Source organism: Triticum aestivum, chromosome 3B (genome assembly GCF_018294505.1).
Source record: "Triticum aestivum cultivar Chinese Spring chromosome 3B, IWGSC CS RefSeq v2.1, whole genome shotgun sequence".
Lineage (NCBI taxonomy): Eukaryota > Viridiplantae > Streptophyta > Magnoliopsida > Poales > Poaceae > Triticum > Triticum aestivum.
The window spans coordinates 762,303,581-762,318,019 of record NC_057801.1 but is presented as its reverse complement, the minus strand read 5'-3'; positions in this window follow the sequence as shown (position 1 = coordinate 762,318,019).

Here is a 14,439-nt window from a genome sequence, read left to right as displayed (position 1 = left end):
CTCCGAATATTCCATAGAAGATGTTGAACACCAGGGTAGTGTCCGGCTCTGCAGAAATAAGTTCCACATTCCACCATAGAGAGAATAATATTTGCGTTAATCGAATCTGCTGACGTATTCCGCGGCGTGACATCATGCCATAGCCAGGCTCTTTATTTTACTGTTCCACACCAGCGCGTTTAGCGAGGCGGTTTCCTTGGCACGTCTTGTCAAAGCAGAGATCGTGTCCCCTTATCTCGGGATTCTCATCAATACGGGCGTGGGTAACCCAACCGCGACTTAGGTATGACTCCCTAATTGAAAGCGAGTCTCAAACGATCACGGGGAGGGCTCTTGGTATTCATCTCCTTTATAAAGGAACCAAGGTCCGGCTCCCTTCTTCTCAAACCAATCAAATCCGCCCCTCGCCTCGAGTTCCAACACCCAAAGCTCTAGTTTTAGGTGCTTCGGACCTTCAAAGATGTCCGGCTCCGACCTACAGGGCCGGTGGATGCCTTCCTCCATCACGGAAGAAGATGTACGAAAGCTGAGAGATGCCAGGTATCTAACCGGCGAAATCTCGCACAGACTGCCTGCTCAAGGGCAAGCTATTCCCGCTCCCCAGCCCGGTGAAAGCGTGGTATTCGCATCTCACTTCCTTCGGGGGCTAGGCTTCCCGATCGATCCCTTCGTGAGGGGGCTTATGTTTTACTATGGGCTGGAGTTCCACGACCTAGCTCTGGAGTCCATCCTCCAGATCTCATCATTCATCGTCGTGTGCGAGGCCTTCCTCCACATTACTCCTCACTTCGGATTGTGGCTAAAAACCTTCAAAGTGGAACCGAAGATGATCGAGGGGCAGCACGCTGAGTGCGGAGGAGCTATAATAAGCAAGATAGACGACGCTCCATGGCCCGAGGGCTCTTTTCAAGAGGAGCTCGGCTTATGGCAACGGGACTGGTTTTATATCACAGCCCCTAGGGGTACCACATGGGTGGCACCACCTACTTTCCGCTTGGGTCCCCCACTACGGCTGGCGTCATGGGTTAATGAAGGACATATCTGGGGGCCGCCCAAAGACGTGCCCTTCTTGCAGGGCCGTATTCAAGATCTTCTAGAAAGAGACATCAATTTGACCGTAGTGGCGCAAGTCATGGTGATTCGCCGCACACTGCCCTGCAAACGTTGACCTCTCCGCCTGTGGGAGTTCAATCCGGAGGGACCACGAGTCCTACAACATTTTATGGGAACGACGCCCATGGAGATGTACAAATTGTTCTTTGGATCACAAGCAAGGTGTCCGGATTTGTCCGAGGACGCGGGTCTGAGCTGCAATCGCCCGGATGAGAAAGTAAGTAGCCCCGTATTTGGACGCACCATCCGTATTTTTATCACAAAATTACCCTTTAACAGATATGTCTATAAACAGGAGTGGATGGCGAAGGCAAAGCTTATCAGGTGTCCGGCCCCCCTGCCCGAGACCGTGCCGAATCCCATGCTGACCAGGATGCTGGAGGTCGCGCCTTTGGCGGAAGGCAAAGGGAGGAACGAGGGAGCCACCGCCTCCGTGAAGGAGGCTATTAGGAAGGAAAGAATCGAGAATTCCCCCGACCAGGGAAAGAAAAGGACTGCCTCTGGAGACCCGGAGGTTGTAATCTCAAAACGGGGGAAGAAATCTTCGCCAGAGGGTTCGGCACCGGACTCCGACCGAATCGCCCCCTAAAGGGGACCCGCTCTCCCCCGAGACGTAAGTGAAGGGAGGGGTTCCATAATGAATGATGTTCCTGTTTGATTTCTGAGGAAAATAACCGAAACATTATCTTGCAGTTCGGATCTCAACCCTTCTCAGCAGAGCTCATCCTCAGGGGATCTTCGTCCAGAGATGATAGAGAGCGAAATGCCTCCCCTTGTTGCACTATCTCACGAGGCTGGCGACCCCGAGGTGTCGTCTCGGAGGGTTTTTCCGAGTCCGGACCCTGGAAAAGGTCATCAGGCTAGTCCGGCACCCTCTGGCGCACCATTGGAGGGGCTGAAGGATCTTCTTGGTAGGGTGTCTGACGGGGTCCTGGATTAGGGGGTACTCAACACGTCGTCTCCCGATCAGTTGGATTGGGCCGAGGACCCCCATGGCCGTATACTCATGGGCCAGTTCGGACAGCTGGCGCATACAAGGAAGAATCCACAAGACTTGGCGATCAAGACAAGGATTCCTCCCCCACCGGCGTATTCGGCTAGGACTCTTGTTATCCTAGGCCTCTGGTGCATTATATAAACCGGGGCCGGGCTAGTCGATAGATATACAACAACAATCATACCATAGGCTAGATTCTAGGGTTTAGCCACTCCGATCTCGTGGTAGATCTACTCTTGTACTACCCATATTATCAATATTAATCAAGCAGGAGTAGGGTTTTACCTCCATCGAGAGGGCCCGAACCTGGGTAAACATTGTGTCCCATGCCTCCTGTTACCATTGATCCTAAGACGCACTGCTTGGGACCCCCTACCAGAGATCCGCCGGTTTTGACACCGACATTGGTGCTTTCATTGAGAGTTCCGCTGTGTGATCGGCGAAAGGATCAATGGCTCGACTGCAGGTCAACTGCGACGTCGGCTTCTTCGTCACCAGCTCGGCTGGTCACCTTGGCTTGACCGAGGACTGCGCCCTACCTCCGATCGTCATGTTCGGATGAGGGCCTTCGTCAACACCAACTCCGATCTCTATCAAGATCATGGAGGAGTCCTCCATGGAGCTCGGGGGCTCTACGATCAACATTGCCCTCAGGCGATCGTGCTGTTTTTCTAGACAACAAACTTGTATCCGCCGCTGCCACCTCCTCGAGTGTCGCCTAAACGATTACTTCGGTGAAATTATGCGGAATTAAGTCTACAACAACCCTGCAAAAATTTTGTCGAGTTCCGATGGAGGAATCTCCGGCGATCTCCGATATACCGGAGCCCTGTTGAATCTGGATGAGAATCCGGACGAGTATAGGGCGTGGTATCCAGCATCTAGCTCGGATGTCCGTTGGAGGATCCAGCCGTTGATTTGCTGCGGAATTCCCATATCTATCACCTGCCAAAAATTCAGCTCGATCCGACCGTCCAAACTCTGGGAAACGTCCGATTAGTGCATCACTTTTTGGATCTGTTTTCTGCACGAGAACGAATCCGACCGGAATTCATTTTCTTTATGAACGGGATCTCGGACATCCTTTTTGAAGGAAGTTTTTGTATGGGGTGTTGTGTTTTACTCTCAAACACATCCCAATAGCATTAAAAATATTCTTGCAATACGAACTTCACCGTCGCATCGGTGTCAAACCAGCCCGACAACATCACTCCACGGCGGCCGACCTGCGTTAGACACGTCGTCGCTTTGTTGAGCCGAGCTGAATTTCTCCGGATCATCATCTCGGCCAGCCGAACAATAGTTCGGCATCGCGAAGAATAAATCGTCACCAACATCGCCGCCCCACGGATTACACGGAGCGGGCACACCGGCATTGTCGCACGGTCACTTTATCAAGCCAGCATTGATCACGTCACAACCTACGACCTGCATCGGCATGGCCGAACTGTTGCTTCATCGAGCCGGTGTCCATCACGCCGAACTACTTCAACACCTCGGCTGACACATCTCCTCACCGACCTGCTCCGTCTACTCGCCTGGACTGGGGGCTTCATCATCTCTTCACCAACCTACTCCGGAGACTTCGGCGTCGCTGGACGACCAGCTTCGTCACGTTAGCTGGACCGAGGCTTTGCCTCGGCGAGCCAACCTTTGCCAGCATCGTCATGCCTTCGCTTCATCACCCATCAGGCAATGGGTGTGCGGATCGAGTCCCAATCTTGGGAGTAAACTTTCTTCGAACCGCTACAACAAATAAACCATGTCTATCAAATGGTGGCCGCATTATCGACGGTCGCATGGTGGTCCGGTCAGTTTTCGTACATAGTCCAGTGAATGCCGCATCCGGAACTCGAACCGACCTGTGAATTCAGGCCTTGCCATGCCTTTACCGCACCACGCCACCGCCCTGCATCGACATTGACTTCAGCGCCAGGCCATATTTCTTTCATTACTCACTTTGCATAAATTATTTGTTATGCAACGAATTTTTTTTCTATTATTATTACTATTATCTCCGGTTTGCACTATTTTTTGTGCATGGGAAAATGATCCAGCTGGACTATATCCTTTGGCGTCACCTCGGCTGGACGGGGGGCTTCGTCAACACTTCATTACCCCATGCCGGGGACTTCGGCATCACCCTATCGTCCTGTATCAGAGTGCCAAGCTCTTTGCTCCGCCACCTCGGGACCGGCTCGGGGGGATGGAACCTTGTCCCGCATCAAGCTCGGACCGCGTCATCAATACCGAACACATTAACCAGCTAAGTTGTCTTCATGCTCAATGTTTTAAATTTTTAACTTGTGTTCGGCTCGACCAAGCATTATACTTTTTTGGAAAAAAGTTGCTTGTAAAAATTTCCTTGTCCAAACTTTGTTTGTGACGCGCAAATTCAAATACCCCGTTTACTTGGGGGCTTCCTTCATGAAGCCTTTTCCTCTTGCATATGATTATACTTGTATGGCTTCGTTCCTTGTTCTTGTGTTACGCCACAATATGCACCATATTGACTTAAGCGATCTGCAAGCTGGGTTTCCTGGCTCCTGTGCTTACCCCTACGTTCCCGATTGTTCGGCTAGGGAGTAAAGGGAGCACCTCTCCGATTGTCACGATCGGATCACCCGAGCCGGACCTCAGACTGGGTGAAGCTGAAAGCTAGCGCTCTTATTGTTTTCAATCATGGTCGGCACACAACGGAACTCATGAGTACAAAAAATCTATTACACAAGTCTCATAATAACAATGAGCACCGAAGAAAGGTATCGGTGGGGGTACTATTTTCTTCGAAGATGCTTCATACACTTCGCAGTAATATAGCATAAGTTCCCTGAGCGCGCTTTGTCTGTTACAGCCTTATGGCTTGATTGCCTGGTTATTGGAAACACCGTCGATATTCTCGACAGATGGAGTACATAACACTTTTCGGTCCTTGACCGAAGAGCGAGAAGCCGACGGTCGGTTAAGACGCGTTTCAAGTTCGGTTGAACATAGATATGATATAAGTACTTAGGTACATGCAATCATTCTTTTACCCAAGTCACTTGGGGGCTCTTAAATTTATATGAGCCGTTTTATGATAAGTGTTCTTCTTCTTAGTCGTTGCAAAGTTTTATTATTACTATTATTATCTATCACTCCTTTTTTCGACACGAGCGTGTGGTCACTAGCCGGGGAGCCTAATTTCTCTCTCAAAGCCGCTAGAGTTTAGTTTGCTAAACTGGCCTAATGAGAAGTACTCCGGCCTCGGGATAGGAGGTTGAAGCCGTAGGCTGACCCGCTTGAAAGTATGGAGATAAGATGTATCATGTTAAAGCACGACAGAAGCACTTCTTTTGCTAAGGCCAATTTTCAGATGGGCACCGAACACTTGATCTTGTTCGGACGTCAAGTTTTTACTGACGTTTTTCTTGGTTTTCCAAGCTTATGGCACTTTTAAACCATTTGTGTGTTTTCATCACAAGTCTCGCAGTGCAACGCCGGACACCTTTAGAGATTCAGCAAAAACATTCTCGGATATTGCTATATATGCATCTGTTTCGAATTGTGTCTTCGGTCAATAGTGGGGTTGCTCGGCTCCTATGCTTGCTTCCTATGTTCCGCTTTGTTCGGCTAGGTGTGCAAAGGGAGAACCACTGCGATTGTGCTTCCAGCTCACATGGTTAAGCACCTCAGTGGAGAAAGCCGAAAACTGACTGTCACAATAAGCGTAAACTAGTCAGCGATCCGATGATGGTGTTAAACGACGGGCCATTCATAACAATGGCCGAAGTGTTTATGGCTTGACCTCGACTGTCACCGAACACTACCGGGGGCTATTAACTGGCCTCCCAAACTAAACCCTCGATATTTTGCTCTTACACTGGAGCTGAGGTTTCACGATCATGCTTAGCATGACAACCCAAAGAAAGGAACCGATAGCGGGACTATTTTCTTTGGAAGACATTTCTTCTGTTAAACAATAATATAACATGTCTCTCCGCGTACCTTTGTTAATAAAACCGTATGGCCAGATTGCCTTGTTTGTTGTAAATCTTTGCCCTCATAAAGGCTTTATAAAGTAGGACAAACACTCCCCGGCTATTGGCCGAGGAGGTGGAAGCCGATGGTCGGTCAACAAAGTTTTGTACAATGCGGATCCAAGCATTAATGACGTAAAGTACTTGGATACATAGAGTCATTACACATAATTTGTGATTTTACTATGGATATCGATCCTTAATTTGGCCTCCCGCGCCCTCATTAAGGCTCGGAGGCTACTGGGTTTCGGGCTTATTATTTACAAATATTAAAGGGGCACATCGATCCCCTGATCTGGTGTTGCCACCCGACCAGTGTCTCGGGGGCTACTGCATTGCCTGTCCAATGCAGAAAATTTTAAGTGTAATACAGTCTCCGAGGAGATTTTGATCCTCTGGTTGGTCGGCCGCACCCAACCTGAGTCTTGAGGACTGAGCACGCCGCTTTTTGTGTCCCGAAGTATTCTGCCGAGCTAGGACTTGATCCTCAGACCGATTTTGCAAATCAACCTGAGTCTCAGCGGCTACGGGGATCAGCGGTCTTATGTCATCCTTCATGTGCATCTCGGGTTTTAGACCGATACCCACCTTGAGGGCTACTGGCTATGTATCTCGGCAGAGAATAAATTGCACCAATCAAAAATATTGTCAAAAATCGGCCCACGTTCGGGGCGGTGCACCACCTCAGAAGCAGTCCGGCATAAAGCTCGGGCGCTAGTGGCTGGCTCCATAGAGGGCATTTCCGACATTAAGCTCGGCTAAACTCCTTCAAACATCTTTGAACCAAGGTGATTTACGACACCTCCGATACAGTCCGGCGTTGGAGCTCGGATACATAGTCCGGCGTTGGAGCTCGGATATAGTCCGGCATTGGAGCTCGGATACATAGTCCAGTGTTGGAGCTCGGATACATTCCGTCGTTAGAGCTGGGAAGCAGCCCGACATTGGTGCTCGGCTGCAAAAGATACATCAAATGCAGTCCGGCGTTGGAGCTCGGACGCAAGAGGACACTACCTCCCGGGAGCAACTTCAAACCTGAGGTGTGGCATAAAAATAACAAGGCATTGATAAAGGCCAGAAACTTAAAGGGGCTCCTCGGATACCCGACGTATAAACCCGTCGAACACATTTCGGCGATCCTCAAGATAGAAGATGAGAAGATTTGTTGAACCAGTTTTCAAGACCGGCAACCGAAGATGAAGAACAGTTCGAAAGAATCGAGGAGCGTCCCTAACTTGAAGACCGGTTCAGGGGGCTACTGACGGTGTCCTGGATTAGGGGGTACTCAACACGTCGTCTCCCGATCAGTTGGATTGGGCCGAGGACCCCGATGGCCGTATACTCATGGGCCAGTCCGAACAGCTGCCGCATACAAGGAAGAATCCACAAGACTTGGCGATCAAGACAAGGATTCCTCCCACACCGGCATATTCGGCTAGGACTCTTGTTATCCTAGGCCTCTGGTGCATTATATAAACCGGGGCCGGGCTAGTCGATATATATACAACAACAATCATACCATAGGCTAGATTCTAGGGTTTAGCCACTCCGATCTCGTGGTAGATCTACTCTTGTACTACCCATATTATCAATATTAATCAAGCAGGAGTAGGGTTTTACCTCCATTCAGAGGGCCCGAACCTGGGTAAACATTGTGTCCCTTGCCTCCTGTTACCATTGATCCTAAGACGCACTGCTTGGGACCCCCTACCCGAGATCCGCCGGTTTTGACACCGATAGTGTCCATCTCAGAAGAACACCGTATGTTGATGAATACGGTAATAGGAAGGATTTCATCCGTGGAAAGCGGATTGTACGAAGCTGCCAGAAGTTTACTAACAGGCTTTGAGGTACGTAAAAAGGTGTACCTTTTGGTAGAGCCGCATATTAAATGTGCCCTGTATGAGTAGTAGCCCCTGAGACTCGGTGTGTCGTCACGACTGACGGCGCACGGAGGATCATAACCCCAGGTATAATATGTCACCTATTCCATGAAGGTGGCGAGGCGTTCGGTGGCTAGCCGGACTGATGAATCTGCCGAACTAAAGCAGCAACTTGACATAGCAGATGCCGACATCGCGCTTGTAAATAAGCGGCTGAACGAGGCTCAAGGTATGTTCAAAAGACACCCGGTAATAGGAGCTTCATGCTCGGGACTTATATATGTACTTTATGTAGATGGTGCTGCTGCCGTGGAGAATCTTCGGGCGGAACTTGCCCGAGCCAAGGAGCAAGCAAGGAAAAGTGATGCGGCTGCCGCTAAAGCGGCTGAAGAGCTAAAAGCCGAACAGGCTGCTCACTGCCAGAGCAAGAAGGAAATAGCCGAGATGGCCATAAAATTGAAGGATGCTACCGACCGTTGTGAATTTCTTGAACAAGAAGATAGGGCGGCTCGGAAGGACCTTGAAAAGATCACTACTGAAGCCAAGGATACTCGCTCCGCCATGAGAGTGATGAAGGAGGAGCTGCGTCAGGCCGGAGATATCACGGCTGGAAAGCCTTATATGCTGCGGATGAAGTTCGGAGACCCCAAGTATGTTCCACTAGACCAGCAGTGGAGTGAAGAAAACGCTTATCTGGATTTGGCCGCGAGTGCGGCGGACGCGACCGAACACTTCCGCAACCGAGGTGACCATGAGTTGGAAGAGCTTTTTTGGTCGCAGTACCACAATCCGGAACGCCCACTGTCCGTATCCAACCATTTAGCCGCCTGCGCGGAGCTGAACAGATTATCCGGACTCGCCATGAAGTATGTTGCAAGTCGTCTGTGGCCGGAGAAGCCGGAGCCGAAGAGTTATTTTGGCTTGGTGCAGCAGTTCCTTGGTTCGGTGTCGCATGCTGATGCAATGAAGAGGTCGGCGTGCATAGAGGGCGCACAGATGGCTCTTGCCCGTGTCAAAACATACTGGGCAGATATGAAGGCCAGTATTGTTGCGTCCCAGGATTCGGACGAAAGCCGAGTACCTGCCAAGCACTATTTTCAGGAAGTTCTTCCTGGCGCTCGTATAATAGAGTCGCAGTGCTCGAAGGATGTTGTGTTTGAATAGCTTATACTATTTGTAAAATGCATTTTGGTTTTATGAAGTGAGCTTTTTATACTTGTGCTTGCAAGAATTATGATGCCTCCTGTGCGGCCGTTTAATGTATATATTTGTATATAACCTGAAAGATGGCAGCCGTTGGCTTCAGCCCCCATGCATAAAATGCGGGGGTGTTCGCAAAAAGGCACTTTTTCACACTTAATCCAACGTCTTGGTCCTACAAAGGAGGTGGTGGCGCAGAGAACTAGGCAACCGGACTATAATGCTTTATCACTTTCACTTAGCCATAGGAGTTTGACAGTGGGGCTATTGAGTAGCCCCTAGGGGCATCGCGCTCTCCCGAATTCGGGGCGCGAGTGTGCCTGACCGGGAAGCGGCCCTTCGTTAATGCGGGGGAATCCTAGAGATTCCGAAAGTCATCGAGTGGTTGACCAGTCTCTCGCTATATCATGACAGTCAGTTTTCGACTTTCTCTACTGAGGTGCTCACCTGGCCGAACCGGGGCACAATCGCAGTAGTTCTCCTGGTGCCGCGTTAGCCGATATAACGGAACGTAAGGCAGCAAAACACAGGAGCCGGGCAAACCCAACATTTGACCAAAGACATGATTTGGAGCTGATGCATATAGGGCCAAACTCGCGACGCCGAACACTCCCTAAGGTGTTCGGTCTTTATGAAGACGGGCCGAAATAGAGCCCTTGGTAAAAAAGCCCCTTGTGTCTAGGTACGTGCAAAAATTCTGGCGTGGCCATATGCCAAGACGCCAGCCTCCTCCACGGCTATAGAGAGAGAGCCGGGGGATGTTATCAACAAGAGACAGTAAAAAAGGTTTACGCAGGGTCTTAATCTGAAAAGAATCCTTGAACGGTTCCCTGTTGCACGTCTGCGCCTGTGTCTCCGTTGTGCCATATCCTGGACGGGCGTAGCACGATGTTCGTCTGCGAAAGAGAGGAACTTAGTAAAAAATAAGCGTGCGAGAAATCTATATCGAAATAAACAAAATATAGTTGGAGCAACAGTTGAGCCGTATTGTCTCCGGGCGTGAGCGCACGGAGCCCCTTGCATGAGGGTATGCGGTAATTTAAGCATGTTAACGCCAGACTCGTCGAGGCATGTCCGGGATAGTAGGGCTGGATTTGTGGGCGGCTGCCTAGGCAACCGCACCCCTGCCCATACTTTGGGGGTCAATTTACGGTCCCTTGTAATGAGATGATGCCCTTTGGGCCGGGCATTTTAAGTGTAAGGGATGCGTAGTGCGGTATTGCGTTAAAGCGGGCAAAAGCTTCACGTCCCAGTAGCGCTTGATAGCGACTTACGAATGGGGCGATGTGGAATGTTAGCTTTTCGCTTCGGAAGTTGTTGGGTGATCCGAACGTGACTTCTAGCGTAAGGGAACCCATACTAGGAGTATGCGAACCTGGCGTTACTCCTTGAAAGGAAGTGTTGCCGAGGTGGATTGCGACTGGGTTTGCCCCGAGTTTGCGGACTGTGTCCTGATACAACAGGTTCAAGTCGCTGCCGCCGTCCATAAGGACGTTTGTGAATTGGAGTCCGTTAATAATTGGATTTGCGACCAAGGCAGTCCAGCCTGCGTTCTGGTCTCCTCTGGAATAATCCTGATGATCGAAGGTGATTGGTTGTAACAACCAGTGGGGTTGCCCCTCCGGGGCTGTCTGTACGGCACGTGTCTTCGTAGGTGCCGTTCTGCTCTTCCCCTTTGTCACATGAAGTAGATTTACTGTCTTGACTTCTTGTGGGAACTTCTTTTGTTCTCCGGTGTTCTGCTTGTGCGGTGCATCGTCATCTTCACTTGGTGTGTTGAGCCCCTTGTGTTCGGCGTTGAGCTTGCCGGATTGCTTAAAGACCCAACAATCTCTGTGGGTATGGTTTGCAGGTCTCCCCGGAGTGCTGTGGATTTGACATATTTTGTCCAAAATTTTGTTGAGGTTGGATAGCTCGTCCCTATCGTCTGTGGGGGGCGGCTTTTTCGGATTTGCATTGCTTCTTATTTGCTGGAATGGTTTCTACTTAGTTTACACAAACAGTTGTGAACATGCCATGTCGTCCTGTTTTTCGTACATATTCCATCCTGGTATCATGTGTTTGCCTTACATGCATGAATGAGTTCTGAAGAGAGAATTTTATTGCTTTTTCTTGTCGGTTTTACTTGACAATTCAAAATGAATAAAGCGGAAGGAAGTTAGCAAGGCAGCGGATAAAGGTGCTCCTTCCAAACGGAGGGCCTCTACAGTTTCTACTCCTCCACACCCCCAAGATGATTTCCAAGACAACACATGCATAGACACTCAACAAAGCTGTGTTTATGATGAGCACGTCTCCCCTAGTGCAGCATCACTGGTGCTCCCTCTAACTTGGCACTGTTATATGTGGTTGCATGTTATGTGTGATGTCTAGCTTGTATTGCTTCTAATTTTGTTGCATTCCATCTGCTTACTTTACACATTATACTTGAATAAGACATGTGTTCCTGTTTCTAGAACATACAATATCTGTCTATCACACCATGTTCTTACATCAAATTACTACTGTTGTGTAACCTGCAACAATCACTTATCATAAGACACGTTTGACTTCGGAGTGTGATATAGGTTACATCTCACATTCTTTTCTAGCTTGTACTACTAATTTGTTGAAATGGCACTTATGACGAGACAGTTTTAACTTGGTAGAGTGATATTATTTGCATCTTTCATATGGTGTCTAGCTTTCATTGCTTCTAATTTGTTGAAATGCCTTCTCCTTAGTTTACACATCATAAACTGTGAATATGCAATGTTGTGAATATGCAATGGCACTAATGACGAGAGACCTCTAACATGGTAGTGTGATGTTGTTTGAATCTTGCATATGATTTATTTCTTGTACTGCTTCACATTTGTTTAAACGCCATTTATGCCGAGACACTGTTAACTTGGCAGAGCGATATTTGTAGCATCTTTCATATGGTGTCTACCTTCCATTGCATTGCTTCTAATTTGGTGAAATGTCTTCTTCTTAGTTTACACATCATAGTTCTGGTTATCTCTTCCGTCCTGTTTTTCATACATATTACATCCTCCTATCATGTGGTTGTCTAACATCAAAGTTTTATTCGTATGCATCACGCATCAATTTGTTCTAAAGAACTAAAATTTATTCGTTTTTCTTGTCAGCTTGACTTAACATGGCACAGAGAAAGAGGAAGAAATAGAGAATGGCAGGGAATGAGAAGCGGATGAATCCTACAGATTCTGCTGGTACTGATGGTGCAATAGAAGGTGAAAGTCCAGCGGAAAATTCTACAAACACGGCATCCCATGCTACACGAACTGCAAAAAAAGCCAAACAGAAACAAATAGCTGCCACCAAACAAGCAGAGACAGCCCTAGTTCTTGCAACACCTACCACAGTACTACCAGCTGCACGACATACTCGTGTGTCAACTGAGCTAGCAGCACGTTCCCAAGCTCCCTTGCCACCTGACACTACTTCCCAAGCACTCTTGACACAAGACGAGTTGGCAATATCGGATGAACCTTTTGAGCTTCAACAGCAAGAAGGTAGTTGCTGGAGTCAAGTTACAGTTGCATGCTTCTTTATATGTAGTCTCATAGTTTGATGTACACTAACACTTCCTATGTTTGTTGTTGGACTAGCACCTAGGCGCAAGAGGAAACAAACATCAGGGATAATGCTCGATAGGTTAACTAAATCTAGAGGTGGAAGAATGGACATCCGTTTTGTGCTAGGTTTAAAAAGGCCACGTGATGCTACAGAGTCAGCCAAGTTAGTATCAGAGGCTACGGTTGCCGTTAGGTGTCATACGTATCCTCACAACATGGATTCGGTACAGGAATGACAAAGACGAAACCCAGTTCAACACCTTCCTCGAACATTTATCTGTAAGTATGGTTATGTATGGAAACTAGTAATATCGTCTTGCTCTGTCCCATACTTTATAGGTTGCTGATAATGAGACTCCCATAGTTTTCAACAGATGAGGTTCAAGTTGGATAGCCAAGATGATGCAACCAGACAAGCTTGCACCCATGTTTTTAAGTCTGCTCTACGACAGTATCGGTATAACTTGAGGAAAACTCACTTTGAAGGCAAGGCTAACAGTGAACTTTCCCAAACATCTCCAGTGGAAAATATATCGGATGAAGACTGGAGGGGCCTTGTTAAACACTGGTCATATCCGAAGTATCGGGTACATTATATATATGTGATCAGATCACATGTTGAAGTCCTATTGACGCATGTGCCACACAAATCTGTCTTCTTGTAGGTGAACTGTTCAAAGAACAAGGCCAACCGTACGGAAGTGAAATTCCAACAGACGACAAGATCTCGTAGCTATATTGCACACTGCGAGGCTCTTGTAATTAGCTGTTGTTTCACTCTTTTCGCTGTACCATATTATCAGATCTATATTGACTTGTTCGAAATGCAGAGGAAAGCCCGCAAGGACCAAAAAGTACCTGAACCAAATGTTGTGGAAATCTTCAAGGACTATCACACCAGCAAGAAGAAGGGCATGACTACACCAGTCAAAGCCGCTGTTGTAAGTCCTTAATCCTCATGCCTTTTAACTACTACTTACACTGACTTGTGCCTTGAACTGCATGGTTTGCAGCCAATGTCTATTACTCTTTTCAATTTTATACACAATTATCTTAGCGTATCATTGCACCTTACAAGGTTTAAAAGGGAGGAGTGATGTTCCTTTGATCTTGACCCGTAATCTAGTTCCGTGCTGGACTTGCCCACGCAACGTTACAATTGCATGTTTGTCTGTTCTCAGTTGTTTTGTGATATGAATGATGTCATATTATGCTTACCATATTATAAACTTCGTCTCTTTATCCTTAGCCCTCAATACAATGTGAAGAAATAGACAATACATTAGCGATGGTACATGGTCATATGTTTGGAACCTGGTTTTATTATGTACTTTGCAATAAAATACAACTAATATTTTACATGGGTTCACCAGAATAAGTTATGTATATAGACCAAAGCTATTTTGTTTGGTTTTGCTGCCTCCTTAATATCTTCTGTTTTGGTACTACTAATGTAAAACCTCAACTTTTCAGCGAGCTCTGGAAAAAATGGTGGAACCGCCACCTTCTGAAGGTGGAGAGGCAACTATAACCGCAATGTCAGCTCTTGTTGCAGTGGGTCAGTACCTGTCCACTAACAGTGCCAAAAGCACGTTCCTGCGTAATACTGGGTTGGTTGTTAAGGCAATATCGTCCAAACTGCCTCA